Source organism: Pleurodeles waltl, chromosome 9, assembly GCF_031143425.1.
Source record: "Pleurodeles waltl isolate 20211129_DDA chromosome 9, aPleWal1.hap1.20221129, whole genome shotgun sequence".
NCBI lineage: Eukaryota > Metazoa > Chordata > Amphibia > Caudata > Salamandridae > Pleurodeles > Pleurodeles waltl.
Window position 1 is genome coordinate 49513007 of NC_090448.1, and position 17725 is coordinate 49530731.

Consider the following 17725-nt stretch of genomic DNA (forward strand, 5'->3'; position numbering starts at 1 on the left):
GAGCAGATATGAGCATGGCTTCACATGGTTATGTAGTGACATGTATTTAAGACATCGGAGTGTACTACACAGTACCTAATAAATATCCTTCGCCAAACTCCCCACGTTCTAGGCGTCGGTGTATCCCACTGTGCCTGGATATGTGTGCATCATGTGTACTCCCTGGAAATGTCGCCACTATGTCAGTAATGACATTATGGGCATCACATACCACCTTGATGTTTAGTGAGTGGGTACATTTCCTATTGCGGAACACATATTCCAGATTTGCTGGTGGGCAAATTGGTGTATGTGTCCCGTCCACACACCCTATTACATGGGGGAAGTTGGCAATTCTGTAGAAGTCAAACTTGGTGCTGTTAATTTCCGCCTCATTCCTGGGAAGGTATATGTATCTGGACATGTGTGCGAGTATGGCATCTAAGAACCGTCTAAAGAATCGTGACAGGGCACTTTGGGACACCCCACCAACAACAGCAATCACCCCCTGGTAGCTACCCGAGGCCAAGAGGTGCAATGAGCAGAGCACTTGCACATGTGTGGGGACAGAGCAGCCGCGCATTTTCTGGCATTCTAGCTGAGGTTTCAGCAGTTAAATAATCTCTAAGATAACTGCGCTGCTCAGTCTGTATTTATCATAAATCTCGTCCTCAGTTTGTTGAAATAGGGTCTGCCTGGTTCGGTATATCCTCTCCTGTCTCTGCCTCCTCCTCCTCTGCTGGACAGCCTGGACTCTCCTCCTCCATGCAATCACGTCTAGTGCAGCCATTTTGAGAAACCCTGATGCCATCTGGGTCTGCTTTTCAACTTTGGTTCTGGTTACCACCTGTTTGGAATCAGTACTAATCTGGGTGTGCAAAACAGGCTTTTTGCGACTACTCGCAAGTTGCGACTGCCTTGTACATTCGGTTTGCGACTTGCAATTTGCGAATCCTTAAAGGCGACTCGCAATTTCAAGTCGCAATTTTTGCGAGTCGGTAACTGGTCGAATCGCTATTTGGGACTCTGAAATGGCATTGGAACATACCATTTCGCTTTTTGCGATGTCGCAAATAGCGCTGCGACCGATTTGCGACTCGCAAAACTTTCGTACACGTGGCCCTAAATGCCATCCCCTTTGCATGTTCACTACCAACTGAGGAATTCGTGGAATCAGAGGAAATTACTAAGAGGAGACCGGAGAGCGAGATGGACAGCACATCTGGGGAAGATTCACCCCTGAGAGGGGAAGGGCAACCCCCTTAATCTTCCTGTTGTTTAAGAAAGGCTTCACTTATTGATTTAATGAACATCTGTAGATGCTTCTCTGAACTGTTATGAACTATAGCAGAGGTCCTTTTCTTTGAGTGGCTCCCTCTTGAATCTGCCCACCCCCCTTCCGTTAGAGGTAGATGGAGATAGGTGTCTCCGCTTCCCCATAATACAGTTCAACACCAAAAGGCAGGATCCAGAAGCCCCTTAAACCTCCAGCAAGGGCCCAAGGAGAACATTACTGCCCTCCCCACTCTTTTTTTAAACAACTGACAGAGTAAAATAAATAACACAAGGATCCCACTCCTTTATAAAAAAAATTGCTCTTCTTTAAAAAAGGAAATCCTTTTAATGCCTATATAGAGTGATTAAACCAAAACAAACATTCAGGCATCTTAGGAAACATCCCTTTTTAGGGTTGAGCCTGCGTTGCATGCGCTCGCGCATGCGTATCGCAGCGAGACGCTTTAGTTATTAGAAAAGGGCCCGGAGCCCTGTCGACATCACGTCAGTGTTTTTCATTGGTTCGTGGGCTTGCCTATTAAAATCTGCTTGCTTTCATTAGTCGAAGGCATGCACACGTCATGCCTTTTCTGGTGGCTAGCCCTCCTCGAGCGCATCGACCAAGTACAGAAAACATGCGAGGCTCGCTTTTTTCTGTCCGGCTCGTGGACTACTTTTTCTCTATTTTACTAGCGCGATTTCGCTTGGCAGCGCTTTACACAGTTAATTGCACTTTTTCGGGTTAATAAATACACTTTTGCCGATAGGTGAAAAGTCGGGTGAGGAGTTTACAACGCTATCAGCTCTAACATGAGCAAACGCGAGACCCGTTGCATTGCAAATGCTTGTTTATTTGGCTGTGCGTCATGGCCACCCTTTAAAAACAATGAAGCCCCAACTCAACTGGTTTGCACAATAGATGGTAGGAACAAAATTATAAGGCATTCTTTATCTTTCTTATTATCGCCATTGGTTTCCTCCGCTGCTAAAAGCTATTATGCAGCTATAATGAACCTTCAGCAATGGGCCCAAGCACCGGTTCACTATTCTCCCAATAATACAGATCTGCCTGCATTGTACAAATAAGAGCACAATCCTATTTAAACTAAAAAAACAAACAAAAAAAGAAACAGAACACACACCAGAACAAAACAGACTGCCCTTGCCCTAAACTCCTGAACACTAGTGATCTCTACCCTCCCTAAAATACACAAGAGACTAGACAATGCTCCAGGTCGGCCCATTGTGTCAGGGTGTGGATCCCTTCTAGAACCATTGTGCCGATACACTGACTTTTTTCTCAAGTCTTGGGTACCTTAGACTAGATCTTACGTAAGAGATACCATGCACTTTCTCAAATTGCTTGAGGATTATGATCTTGACGTGTATTTACACTTTTTGACAGCACTGCATGCTTGATTTTGTATTTATGTGCAGATTCATTGTTTTCCAGCTTTTCCGGGGAATTTGTGCTAGCCTATCATTGTCTGCTCAGAGATAGTTATGCGGATTCCTGGCACATTATATTCCTTCATTCCCAGACATTGGAACATTCTGTATTTTTACAGATTCAACAAATACGTCCAATTGATTTCGGTGATTTGTTTTCCCTAATTAGTGATAGGTTTCCTTCAGTAATTTATTTGAAGTCCAGCGCCCACTACTTTTGAGGTATATGCTAATTAATTTGGCCTTTTCCATTTCTTTTTCTTTTTTTCCTTTCTTCGTTTCAGGTTGCTACTATTAATTTTGTCCTGATGATGCCCCTGGATGAATCATTCCTTATATGGTTGAAACGTGGACAATTCGACTAGTGGACTAATATAATTTATTCTGATGTACACATTGTACTCTAACTTTGAGTCATGCTGGGAATCTATAACTTTATCAGCCCCTAGCAACACACGCATATATATATATATATATATGTGTATATATATTGTTTACAGCACCAATGCACAACCTTTCGCAAATGTCACTATTCACCTTCACTGCATCATTTTTTGGAGCACCTGGGATGTGATATGGTATACTGCAAAGAACTTTATACAGTGAATAAAATAAATCACACTTAAATGTTTTATAATTATAACACTTTGCCTAGGAGATTTAGGCTTAAAATCTCTCCCGCAGGGAGCAATTGTTTTTCTTTTGCTCTTTGCACAACGTGGGCCGATGTACTGCCTGGAAGAAATCGTTTGCATTCGAAAACACAGGACCTAATCACTGCTTACACACAATAAAACATTTTGGAAATAAAAAGAAAATGGGCCCTGGCACTACAAAAAAGTAACAACGTAGGCCCGAACACCTTGCAGGGGAGTGGACTTAAAGGGGCACATAAGTAAAAAGCAGGATGCTTTAAAGATGCCAGGTCCCTTTAATATTTAATAGTGGAGATGTTTATATTATGAAAAAGGAAGTGCTTGTAAAAGGTGCCTGGAGTGAGGTGGGGCCTCACTACTGCAAATAGTAAGAGAACGAGGAATGGGATGAGAAGGGAATGCTGCATTTTTACAAAGCTTAGCCTAGGCAGACGCAAACAGTGTTTGTACAGTGCTTGATTTACGCAGGCATGCACTGACTTTGCCTCACTCTGCATGTTTATTGAAGGTACTGCACTTTTTTACCATGTGCATAATCTAGCGAGGCACACATATCGAGTGCATACACCGCAACATTTCTATCACACTTGCAGACTAACTCTGATCTGCAGTGTTTGTATGGTGCTTAATTAGGCACACAGCACGATGGCCTGCTTATACTGCAGTATTCCTATGATACCATTTATGCAGGCAGAAACACTCAGGATATACAGGACAACATCCTAGGTGCGAAGGGCATCTCTAGGACACTGTACCACTGGAACCAAGCTACATCCAACTGAAGAGCCCCATCCAGGGCAAAACTGGTCTTGGGATGCTTGTGTTCTGGTTCAGAGAGGACCTGACTTGGCAGTCCAGGCTGGACTGTTCTCATTGGAGCAGGGTCAAGACTCATTTGCATATGGAAGCATCCAGACTGTGGTGGCATGGTGAGCAAAATAATATGGGCTGGGATGTAACCCCAAGTAATTATCAGTGGCTGAGATTAATCAAGCATTCCATCCATCACTTTTTTGTATCCTTTAGTGTAGGGTTACAGGCGCACAGACTGCATGAACTGCATTATTCCTACCATAAGCTTTATGCAGGCTGAAGCTGAATAAACAGTGTGCGCTGTTTATATCATGCACTTAGTGTCAGCACACAACCTATACATACTGCAGTTTTTCTGTTGTACGCTTTGTGTAGGAAAAAGTGCAGAATATACAATCTGCGGTGTATGTGTCATGCTTTCGTGTTTGCAGCCAAGCATAAGGCCTGCATATAAGCAATATTTCTATTGGGGGCCTAGGGTAGAAAGATGCACAGACTACAAAATCTGCACTGCTTGCACCATGTACTTAGTGTAGGGAGAGAGGTAGGCAGGTGTAACGGCTGCGTATACTGCTGCATTTCTATTGGATGCTTATAGTAGGCAAAAATTGGCCCAAATGCACTGAGACTATACATTCTGCACTGTTTGTATAATGCACTTGGTGTGAAAGGCGTATTCAGAGTGCATATACTGCACTATTTGAATCATACGCTTAGTGGAGGTAGACACGCAGACTCTATAAACTACTGTTTTTAGCCTGTTTTTGATGTAGGTAGGCACACACACATGCAGAATTGCAGTTTTTCCGTCATGCTCTTAGTGTAGGAAGATATTAAGGATGTGTAATCTGCATCTCTGCACTTTCTAGTTAGCACTTCCACCTGCAGATTCCTCTCATTTTGAATCCTGCTTAGTTATGCCACACTGGATCCAGAAAGGCTTCCGTAGCTTCTACACGCTTGTAGGTGGCACCATTGGCATCAGCTATGGCTTCATCTTGCTGTTGGACATGATGACAGAGAGATGTACATTGGCATCGCCCCTGAGTGCTGACATCACTTCATTTTTGTTCCTTGCCCTTCGAAGCAGATCTGGAGCTAAGATCCCTTGTATTAATGTCCCTTTCGACTTCAGAAACTTTACAACAATACATTTGACACTGAGCCAAGATGTTGCCACTAAAATGTCTATGTCTTAAATGATGCTGCGCATGCCATAAGTAGATGCCAGTCATGGATCAACCCAATGTCGGTGATGTTTGGGGCAAAAGCATGATTCTAAGTCCTGCGCCGAATGTTCTCTGATGCTTTTCAAGGAGATCAAGGAGCAGAAGACCATCAGCAAAAATATACATGTGGTCTGACTTCCCTTCCTTCTACCCCGCCCTGGCTTCTCGTGCCCCAGCTCCTCTTCTGCATCATAAAATCGTTGCCATGGGCAACAGATGTTTTTTAAATGCCCTCGGTCGGCTCTCGTATAGACCGTCTTCCATTAGCATACATTGGTCCATTCCCTGTCACCACTCATGTACTGTGGGTGCAGTCTTAGGCCCTCCCTGGGAGCACATACAGCACGGTCATTGATGCATTAATGCGTGTGGTATGGTTGGAAAGTGACTATTGGTATCGTGCTCAGTATAGGCAGAGACAAGGGTGCTACTGTCACGTGACGCGATGCATTTCCGGTGAGCCCCACTTCCTGTCTTGCCATTAGATTGGCTGAAAGTAGTTCCGGCATGCGTTCACACAATCCTGACCTTTTCCAAACCCGGCTCTGGCCTAGTCTGCTGATGATGCCTTGACGGCTTGTGATGTCACAGATATTGCCATCAGCGTTGTTTCAGGTGCCGTTCTCTGCCTGTGACATCAGCCATTGCAATGGATTGAAGAATACAAAACTATTCTTTGAGGAAGGGCCTGTTCCCAAGATTTGATATACTATATAAATATATTTTTATTGCCTTTAAGTATTTTTTACATTTCCACTTCTCAGCTTATTTCTCAGTCACTTGGTTTGCTATTTTGACATAACTTGCCCGTGATACACTTCCTATAATGTTCTTGAATTTATAGCTCACCGGCCTGGTGGCTGAAGAGACCTGGCTTCCGACTTAAACAGGTTGGACGTTCCTGGTCTGAATTCTGTGCAGTAGGATAAAAGAGAAGGATTTCCGAAGCTAGAAAAATGAGATTGCATTTTCCTACTGCTCGCAGGATCACCCAGATGCACAGCCAGGCTGAAATAAAATCGTTTATCGCGCACGAAGCGTCGGAAGCCAGCCCGGTCGCTCGAGCCTGTTTAAATTAGAAAAGGGAATGTTGCTGCACAGCCTCCTGGGATGGAGCATTTGCATAAACCGCGGCACGGAGGTTAACTACATTCTAGCAGCAGATAAACCCCTACCTGTTGCTGGGCTAGGAAGGCTGCTTGGCATGGACACGGGTGCCTGGCGGCCCAGAGGGCTGTTTGTAGTGCAGGAGAGGAGGCTGGCACCGCGCAGTGATGAGCGGTCCCCGGGCGCCGAGCCGGCCTGTCTTCGGTGTCCCAATCCGCCCCAGTCCTGCCTCCAAGGCTCTGACTTGGCACGGAGCTCGCAGGTCCGTGGATCAGCTGTCACACGCGCTGACAGGTTCCTGCCGAGGTACTTGCACGTCAAAACAATTCTAGCGAAGGTGTTTTTTCGATTTTGATTTTCTTATCGGTCATGTTTTTTTCAAAAGCTGCCATTCCTGGAGTAGCGTTTTAAGTCACTGCAGTCTGCGGCGGTAAAGTTTCTGTGCACCCACCACTCCTGGAAAGGTGGTGTAGGAAATCGGGTCACCGGTTCCGGAGGGTGGAACCCTACTCAGGCAGCAACCACAATCCTTGTTAGGGTGAAGTCACATGCAAACCCCAAATTAACCTGTGCTTAACCCTTTGGTAGCTTGGCATAGAAGCAGTCAGGCTTAACTTACAGGCAACGCGTAACATATTTATGCAGCAGTTTCAACAGCAATAAAGTGAGAACACAATGCAAGAAAAATATCACACCAATTTATAAAAATAGAGTCAAATTTAATAAAGTATTTGAGACCAAAATGACAAAAATCCAATCAGTAGTACCAGAGATAAACATCTCCAAAGTTTTAGGTGGAAATAGTGTCTAGAAGTACAAAGCACCAACTGTGGTCGTACTGAACCAGGAGAGAGTCACAAGTTCATGCCGTCGGCAATACAGCGCATGCCAGAACAAGGACCAGGTTAGGCCTGCTGAACAAAGTATCTTAAATCCTGGATGTGGAGTGTTGCGAGATCCTGTGGCAAAGATGCGTCGCGCAGCAGCGGTTCCAAGGGGCTGCGGGGCTGCGATGTGAAGTCCTGCGTGGTCGTTGAGGATGCTGTTGACAAGGGGCTTGGACTCCAAATCACACAAAGAAGTACGGGGTTCACTAATAAGTCAAAGAGCGAAAGTCCGGAGTACAACTTGTGCCCCTGGCTAAATGAAGTCCTTATTAGCAGAATGAGGTCAGTATGATGCTGTGGAGTATTGGAAGGACACGGGGGAATTCCCTTTACGGACTAGGTGGTCTCACACACTATATCGTGTCATGCTTCATCATTTGACCACCTAGTCCCATCCAGGTAGGACAGTGCCACCTGGGCGGACTCAACCTCACTGTTAAAGGAACAGGAGGGAGTGCGTAAATTAATTTTTGGTCTGGAAAGATTGGGATCCAGCTAACTTAGGGAAAATAAAAACACCTAACCAGTCACCTGTGTGAAGTTACAATTTAATAATGCTGTCTGTTTGGTGTGGTTAAAAACATAACGTGGGACACCTCCGTGAGAGAAGGACTCACAGGGTCACCTATCTAAAACACGGTAGCCAACATGTTTCTGCCCTTAGTAGTGAGCCAAGGAAGGTCTCGGCATTCATCAGGGCCTCGGATCACTAAGACTCAAATTAGAGTGAAAGAAACTATTCCAAATTAGCGGAGAGTGAAAGAGTTAAGATGAAAGGCCTACCTTTCCCAAGGAAATACCTTGAGGTGGCCCTATCCCTAGAGGCTAATGGCCTCTGGTATCCAGGAGGGGGAGTGTCCCTTATTGTCAAACATGCTTCAAAGGGGGCGCTCGCTGTGCGCATATGCCGTCCTCTCCTTGGACCGTTTGATGAGCTGGATACCAGAATGTTTAGGACAAGAAAATGGCAACTTTCTAAAAGTGTCTTTTTCAGAATTGTGACTTAAAATCTGGTATTACCATTGAATGGAGTTTTAAATTATAATTCTGTAGGTAGCAAACTTGATATTCACAGTTGCTCCGAAATGAAAGTTATCACTTATAAAATGTAATTGGGTGACCCAATGTTATCTTTATGGCAGAGGTTCGACCTGCAGGTAGTGAAGACAAATTTAAGAATTTTCACTACTTGGACATGTAAAACTTAAAAGTACATGTCTAACATTTTAAATATTCTGCACCCTGCCCTATGGACTGTTTAGGGCCTACAGTGAGGGTGACATGTATTAAGAAGGAAGGTATAGACCTGGCAATAGGTTTACTTTGCCAGGACGAAATGACAGTTTACAACTGCACACACAAGCTGCAATGGCAGGCCTGAGACATTTTAAAAGCCTACTTAAGCGGATGGCACAGTCAGTGCTGCAGGCCCACACATAGTATTTAATTTAGAAGCCCTGGGTGCATGCAGTATCACTTTACTTAGGATTTACAAGTAAATTAAAGGTGCCACTGGGATGTAAGCCGATGTTACTAGGTTTAAAGTAGAGGGCAGAATCACTTTAGCAATGATTAGCAGTGGTATGCAGAGTCCTAAAGCCAGCAAAAACAAAGTCAGCAAAGACAGGAGGATGGAAGGCAAAAAGATGGGGGGAAAACCATGCAAAGGTGGTCAGGCCTTTAACCATGGTAACCCAAGAGGATCCACTTCTCCACAAATAAAGTTGATGTATTTTTGCATACCATTTCATTAAGGCTGTCTCGGGATGAACACAAAGAACAAGGTTTTTAGGCTAAAAACATATGTACATAATTATCCCATGTTTATGACATGGTCTGAAGTCATTCATTAGACTCAAGCAGTGATTAATTTGCACTTGTTGTTTCCGGTGCTGAGCACCAGTACTTATTTTTGAGGGCCAGGGCTTTTTCTTCTGCCTCAAGCATTCACTGCGAGAAAAAGACACATATGGGAAAGACAGAGGAAGAGAAAAACGAAAAAGCGTCACAAAGGGAGAAAGTAGAAAGCTGCCAGAGTAAGCTGAAGGGGCAGGGAGTGACCTTAAATGGATTGAAGAGGCCCGAGATGGCTTCAGGATTACGCTGACTCAGTATTCCGGTTTCCCACATTTAATTGCAGCAGCTGCATGTTTAAGAAGAGAGCTTTGAGCACCAGCACCTTGTTATTTACAAATTAAGCACTGGACTCAAATCAGTGTATTTATTCATCTTTTCTAATAAGGCAGTTTGCCAACCCTCCCTGATTGTTTCTTTGAATACTCTATGTCCTGTAATGGGAGCACCTGCTTTGAACACAAATCCACTTAAGTTAATCACCTAAACTTTAGCAGAAGTATGAATGAGTATGCCATAGTAAGAGAAGAGGTCTGCTCAGAAACACAGCCAACATATGTGCCGTGGCCAGCACAACCTGAATATGGGGCTCAAGGATAAAATATTTATATGTGTATCTATGCCTTAGGAAACCTCTTTTTGTTATGCATCCAATTACAATTTAAGTGTAATTTTATGCAGAGATTCCCAGCATGTGAATTACCACTACCACTGGTATATCTGCATGGAATTTGCCTATATCTGGTGGTAAAAATGTATCCCCTCTCATGACCAGTTTGTCACCACATACTGACAGCTCATCTAAGTCTTAAAATATGGCCTCAGTGTTGAGGAAGCCACACTCTTCTCCTGAAGGATCAACTGAACTATTTCCTTTAAATCTATATAATTCTCTATTACACACTGTCAATGTGATGGCACCAACACCCAGCTCTCCTGTATCGCCCACACTCACTATGACACCTTTGCTTTCTTTACAGGGACAGCATCCTGGTCCTTCACCTTTAAATCCATAGAAAGACGTGGGAGGTAATCTGCCTGCCCTTTCTTCCCTCCAGGCATTTACTCAGTTTCATAACTGTATTCCTGACGTCGAGGGGCCCACTTGGCTAATTTTGCAGGGCCTACAAACTTTAAACCCCACACATCAGTTCTAAAGTACTCTGTAATGAACCGATCCACTCCTAAATTGTAGAAATAGGATGATTTATTTATTATCTTCCAGCACAGTACTCACTCATCCGAGTCCACTCCAGTAATAATCCTCAGCCCCACTCCTTACATTCTACGTTCCACCTAGAATCCTTCACCATGAAAGTTCTATCACATTAACATTCCACCACAGCCCAACCACGAATAATTTTAGCATATAACATACTCCACACCCCAATCTGCGGCCTAAGCTTCACAGCCTATGATAGAATCATTTCATTTAGAGTTTGTCTAGTAGTGCGTTTTTTTCAGATTTGCATGCATCTGGCAGAGAATGGTTCATACCCAGTGGTGTTTGCATCCACTGCTATAATTGATTTAAGATATGTGTCGAAAGGAACCAAAACCCCAGAATTGCAAAAGGCTCCTTGATTCTTTCGAAGCATCTTTGTTGTCGCTTATCCCACCTGCAGCCATTCCCTCTCCTCAGCAGATTTGGATTAGGCCACAAATGACCCCAGTAGGTCTTCATCCTGAGGAGGGGATGAGAGTTTAATGGCTTTCAGCCGGTCCACTTTGAATTTCATTCCCACGGCCTCGTTATGAGGAATAACAGCGCGGACATAAAATTACCTTGTGGAATTCCTTGCACTTTTATCTGTTCAGAGAGGCTTGCAGCTCTCGTTGACCACCTGCCTGGAAGAGTCTTGAGCATCTCGGGGACCATCTTGCCATGGGATGTCAAAGGAAAGTAACTAGGTTTCCCCAGACGCCGGTGTGCAGAGATGTTACCCCGTGTCAATGTCAGTAGGATAACATGGGGAATTCGCGGTTAAAGTTTGCATGTTTCAGGACCCTTCCCAGAGGACCTGAGGAAACCCGTTGGGACAAGGGAGGTTCGAGAGTGCTCTCACTCGTGGATACTCAGAGAAGTACCTATCAATCAATCAGTTTTTGTAAAACGCAGCTACTCTCCCGTGAGGGTCTCAAGGCGCTGGGGAAGGGTCTGGCCTCATCTGAAGAGCCAAGTCTTGAGTCTGAAGATGGTGAGTGATGGGCTTTGTCTGAGGTGCATGGGCAGGTTGTTCAGCTCTTAGCTGTGAGGTAGGTGAAAGATCTTCCTCCAGCGGTGGATTTCCATATGCCAGGGAGCTCAGGTGCATAGGGGTGAAGTCATGTCAGAACCTCCTGTTGAAGTCAGTGGGGACTTTGGTTGTTCAGCTGCTACGGTGACACATGGACCAGGTCAGTGGAACCCAGGCATGGATTCCAGACGAGGGGTTCCTGTGGAGAGAGGGACAGAGTCCAAGCCACCCGGAGTCGCACAGGGGGTGCAGGAGGGCACGTGGGTACTTCACTGTACGACAGAGGCCTTGAAGTTGCAGATGTGGAGTCCATGCGTTGCTGAGGGATCTTGGGAGTCATCAACAAGCTGCTCTACGCCAGTTGTCAAATTGCAGGAGGGTAAATGGCCAACAGGACCACCAACAAGCCTTATCAAGTGCAAAATACATGGTACAAGAAGAGTTGCAGGAGTGTGGACCAGCAAGGTCCACGGGTCTCAACCATTATAGGTACGTCAGGGGCAGTCCTCAGCAAGAAGAGGGGGCAGCAGGAATCAATGAAGACCCCAGGGCGTCCCTCTGGCAGCAGGCACTGGAAGTTGCGAGGAGGCCTAAGCAGTGAGGACATTGGCCTTGGAGCCGTTTAATGCTTGAGGCTGAGGCTTTTTGGAGCTAGGAGGTCTTCGGACTGAAGAGCCAACAAGCCTTGGCAATGACACACAGACGCGGTGCACAGGGGTTCTGTCCAAGCAGCTCCAATAAGAAACCACAGTTTTCCCAGTTGCAAAAAAGACATGTCAGATCTCTGGAGAGCCACAGAACCACCACCTGTGTTGCAGAGCCTTGAAGAGTCCATGAGACAGCAAGATCCACAAACCTGTCGTTGACAGAGAGGTGCCCGCTGATGCAGGGAAGTGACTCCTTCACTCCAACGGAGATCCCTTCTTGCTGTCCTCAATGTGGCAGAGTCCTTGTGACTCTGGAGGATGCACGGCCACGAAGTTGCAGAGTCTTTCCAATACCTGCGGACAAAGTTGCAGAAGGAGCCCTTCTACCAGATGCAGTCTTGTCTTGGGTCCCAGTGAGGTCCAGCAACAGAATCCAGTGTCCAGCAGCAGAAGTGTCATAAAGAAGAATCTTGCAGATGAATGTAGGGTTCCTCCCTAAGGGGAGCTCTTAAGTAACCCAGGAAGGGGGTTGGGCAGCTTCTGCAGTGACCCACCTATCAGGTGGTTCAGGGACGCTAATCTAGTGGACTGACCAGTCAGATGCCCCTTGGTGCCTCTGCTCATCTTATTTTCAAGATGGCAGAATCGAGTGGCCACATGGCAGAGCTCTGAGCACCTCCCTAGGGGTGGAGCTGGACAGGCGGGTGGTCACTCCCCTGTCGTTTGTGTGGTTTCACGACAGAGCAGGAGCCTGAGGCTCCTCCACTAGAGTAAACTGCTTTATGCAAGGTGGGCCCCAAATGCGCCCTTCAAAGCAGTCACGGAGTAGTCCTGAGCACCCTCACCCTAGCCCAGTGACACCTGTTTCTAAAGGAGAGGTGGTAACACCTCTTCCTTCCCCTGCCCGAGTTAGTCTCAGCAGCAGGAAGGCAGAACAGTGTCTGGGGTCGGCAGCAGCACTAGCTTGCATGCAGACCCTGCAAGGCCTCACAGCAGATATGGGGGATCCTCTAAGGAACCCCCACAGTGCATGGTATCATGCAACTAACACTGGAAGTGGTGTAGTTGCATGAGTTAAATGTTTGATACCAAACATGACTAGGTTCGGTGAAGCCATTATGTATTTGGACAACTTGTGATGACCAGTGTCCACTGCATGCCTTAAGATGGTTTCCCTGCACTTACAAAGCCGAGAAAATGGAGTCTGGGTTTGTAGGCGTACCTCTACTCATGCAGAGGCACCATCACACTTAGAAGCATGCACCCTGATCTTGGGCTGAAAACCTACCTTAGGGGGTGACTTACAAGCTCAGAGTGCAGTGACCGGGGATATAAGGTAAACCTTATATCTGGGGTGAAAGGTGCGTGCACCATTTCACACAGGCTGCAATGGCAGGCCTGTAGACACAGTTTGCATGGGCTCCCATGGGTGGCATAATACATGCTGTAGCCCATGAGGGATTCCTGGTGTACCAGTGCCCTGGGTACCCAAGTACCATATACTAGCGACATACAGGAATTCACCAGTATGCCAATTGTAGGGTGTAAGAAGTACTTACCAACCACATTTAGGGGAGAGGAGACTGGTGTCCTGGTTAGCAGGATCCCAGTGCACTACAGTCAAAACACACTGACACCTTGCAAAAAGTGGGGGCAACCATGTTAGAAAGATCCTTCTTTCCTACACGGTCAAAGGTAGAATCTTCGTATATTTCGATCCAGGTCGTTGGTGCATTTGCAGTCAAGTTTGAAGAAAAGCATACTCCCTTTTAACAACAAGATACTTTTGTTGATGTTAGGCAAGGGAAAACAGTCCGCCACAATATTTTGGCTTTTTGGTTACAACTACTTTCCAAAATCCAACTAAAGGTTTCAATAGGTTAATTTACTCTCTCATTGATAATTTCCACCAGCATTTTCTCTAGTTCACCCTTCACTATCACGGCTAACCTTTTGCTGAACTGGAACAGTGCCTGGCTAACCTACAGTTTTGTGGACGTAATCCTTGCACTGGCCCAGCTCTCCCTTAAATACAACTTTTACGCCTTTAAGAATATCCTCCACATTAACCTCCACCATCACTTGGTTGGGTGCATCCATCCAAGCATGGGATGCCCACCTTCAGGTACATATATTTTCCCATCAATTTCTGTGTCTTTAATGCCAATCTTGGCTGGCATGGAACTAAGTATATCAGTTTACTCACTGTGGTACCCTCTCAGGTACATATCTTTAGGCAACAGCTCCACTACATGCAATAGCACTTGAAACATCTTCTTGGGAATAACAGTAAACAAGGAACATGAATCCACGATGTGTTTAACTACATTTCCACCACTTTAAACTCTGTCTTTGGTGTACATTTCTTTCACTAGTTCCCTGCATCCTAACAACACACAACACCCTTCCTATCGCCCTGTCCTGAGATACTGCCTCTGTTGCCGCTACCACTGTTTTCTACTATCCTTGCACATGCGGGCAAAGTGTCCCTTACGCCCATACTTCTTGTATGCTTTATAATAGTGAAACACAATCTAGAATCCAGCCCATGGTAGCTACTCCCACATCTGTGACCGCAGTTACTATCCTGCCTTATCTGTCTTTTGCTCCTTCTTGACCTGCACGTACATTTCGATACAGTATCAACTGCTCCATCTCCCCTTTTTGGCTCCCTCTACTGCTTAAGCCTCATTTGCCATGTTACTATCCCTTCTCATCATTTGTATCATGCAGCATTGACATCTCCGCTACCTTAGATAAGTCTATGGCATCCTTGAGGGATTGATTACTTGTTGCCAACAGTCTCTCCTGCATTTTCTTGCTTCTACATTGGAAAGAGAACTTGGTCTTGTATCATCTTGTCAGTCATGGCACAAAACCAACACTTGACTGACAGTTCATGCTGTCTCACAATAAGTTTGTCCACTGACTCACCGCTTCTTTGAGTCTGAGTGTAAAATTTAAATGTTGTCATAGCCAGCAATCCTTCGTGAATCTACACTCTAGTCTCATTTTGGCCTCTTTATACATTTCAGCGACAGGTTGCTCATTTGGCTAAAGAACGTCAGGCAAAAACATAAAAATGTATTTTGGCCTTCCTTTCCCAGTGTACTAATTAATAGAGCCTTATTTCTGGTGGGTTGAAAGTCCCAGCCATCAAATGTCACCAGATTATTTTCGAAAACATTTACCTGTTCTTCCTGTTCTGTATGTAGCGAGCCTGGCTTCGTAAGGAGGAAAGGGGTTGGAATTATAACAGCAGAGTCCATGGTGAAAGGGATGGAGAAAAGGTAAGTAATCAAATGCAACAAAATGTTTGAGGAAGAGCCAAGAAACGAATTATACAGTTTATCATCAAAAAGAATGATCAGCGCTTTCTAAATAACTTTCCAGTAGCATCCCTGATGCTGTGAAATCTGTTCTCAAGAACAGCAGGAAGGAATATTGTCGGCTGATCAAGAACAGATCTACGCTGCCTTTATAGCGGCAAATAAGCTGGATGGGTGCTGCCATGCCGCAATTCAGTGCAGGATTTGAGTGCTTGCGCTGAGGCCACGAGTCTCAAAGTTGGCAACCGGTGGGCTAGCTTACTTTGGTAACGGAAGCACTGTCTCAATCAGAACTGGAAAGGTGCCAAAAAAGGGGCAAATAACAGAAAATAGTCCTCATTAGACAACTGTACTTCAGAATCTAAATGCGAGGTTCATCAAATGTAGACCACTTTGTGGGTTGGTCAAATGTCTGGCCATCTAACTTTGTCACCATAAAATGTTGCGAATTAGGCAACCGTGAAGCTCTGGTATGGAGAAACTGGCTTTATTGTAGAATGCATACGTTCATGACCAGCCACGAATCAACTGCCTGGACATGGTACTCCACACTCTGTTGACAACAACAGAACAGAATATCATTGCATTCCAAACAATGCTTTAAAATCATAACACTTGCCTTGTAGGTTTCAGATGTACAGGGGTTGTGGCCAAGGGTCTTCCCCACTCTAATAAGCCTAACCAGGTAGAGTCTGTATACGCCCTTTCCTGGGGTTCGCTGAGGCGCTAAGATGCCTTGAGAAGTTGATTAAAGTAGGAAGAAGGCAGGTAGTGATGTCCTTTCCTCGAGAGGTGATGCTGGTGAAAGGCTGTGGTGTCACTTCCTGTGGATAATAACAATAAAGATTGAAGTCTGCTATTCTGGCTTGTTCTTTTAAAGACAGGGTTGGGGGAAACCAGTGATGTTACTTTCTCCAAAGGTGGATATCATAGAATGCAATTATGCCATTTCCTGCAGACATGAATGATGAAGAAGAATGAAGTGTGTTTGACTTCTTCTTTTAAAGATAGTTGTAGTGGGGAACCATGGTCATAGGTCAGTGTGTCAGTTTTATTAATGAGGATGGAATATTATGTATTAGTCCATATCCATAGTTATTTAAACTCAACATGCCCTACTTTTAAAATACAATAATTTTTTAAAGATCTGGCATTGTTGGCATATTTCAAGAAATTGACTATTCAGTGGCATTTAATCAAATCCACAACATATCGCCCACTTCTCCTGTGCCTGATCCCGTCAGAAGCTGCCTTCAGAAAACAGTAAAAAATGTGGCTGTTCTAACAATTCCACTCTACCCAGCAATCCTTTTTTCAGGTCAGTTTCCTAACGCTGGGACGTCCGCCGGTTGAGGCAGTTGGGTGATTTACAAATCCAAAAACATAAAAATAAACATATCTGCTTTGCCAAAGGATTGTTTTCATGGAAGGTAAAGTATCTGTTTGAAGCAGTGGTGACATATTGATGGCTTCTTTGCCATTCTCCAGCCTCAGCAAATCCATCGGCTAATACACACAATGCATGATTGTGTTTTTTTTTTGTTTAATCAGCTTTATTAAAAGTAAATAAAAAGAGTGGATTACAATAACAATAGATGCATACATTGAAACAAGAAGATTATTGTAGTATGTCAAAAAAAAACTTTTTAGGATTTTGTAATTTGTTTGGGAAAATAAGGGAAGAAGGGGGAGGGAGAGGAAAAGTCAATACTGATGTCAGAGTCACCAGATCCTCGGGGTCTGCGCACGTTCCCAACACGTCCACCACTGAACAGCTCCAAGACTCTGATAAATGAATCACAAAGGCTAAAAGAGTTCAAGAGGGGAAGAGGGGATTAGGAAGGGGATAGCTGGGAAGGAGACCTGTGGGAAGCAAAAGATTAAACAACACATCAGATTCAAAACCACATTTAGATTCATAAAAACTCTCTGTTGAGCCTAGAGTTCAGTGATACTTGAAACATGAAATAACACTCTGTTGAGCCTTGAGTTCAGTGATACTCGAAACATGAAATAACACACTGTTGAATCTAGAGTTCAGTGAGGATGCCATATTATGTATTAGTCCATATCCATAGTTATTTAAACTCAACATGCCCTACTTTTAAAATACATTTTTTTTTTAAAGATCTGCTCGGAACATGAAATAATACCTAAAACTAAGGAAACATGAATGGCCTAGAACTAGACTCTAATTAGGCCTCACTAAATCTAGGTACCTGGAAAAGAATCAAAAATGGCTAGTACAATGTTTCATATGGAA

At 44.6% G+C, this 17725-nt stretch overlaps 1 protein-coding gene across 2 annotated transcripts in view; it reads left to right on the forward strand.

Annotated features, from left to right (window-relative positions):
• The window catches only part of CHCHD6 (coiled-coil-helix-coiled-coil-helix domain containing 6), a 746922-nt gene that overhangs the window by 284112 nt on the left and 445085 nt on the right, over nucleotides 1-17725 (forward strand). The window lies entirely within an intron of this gene.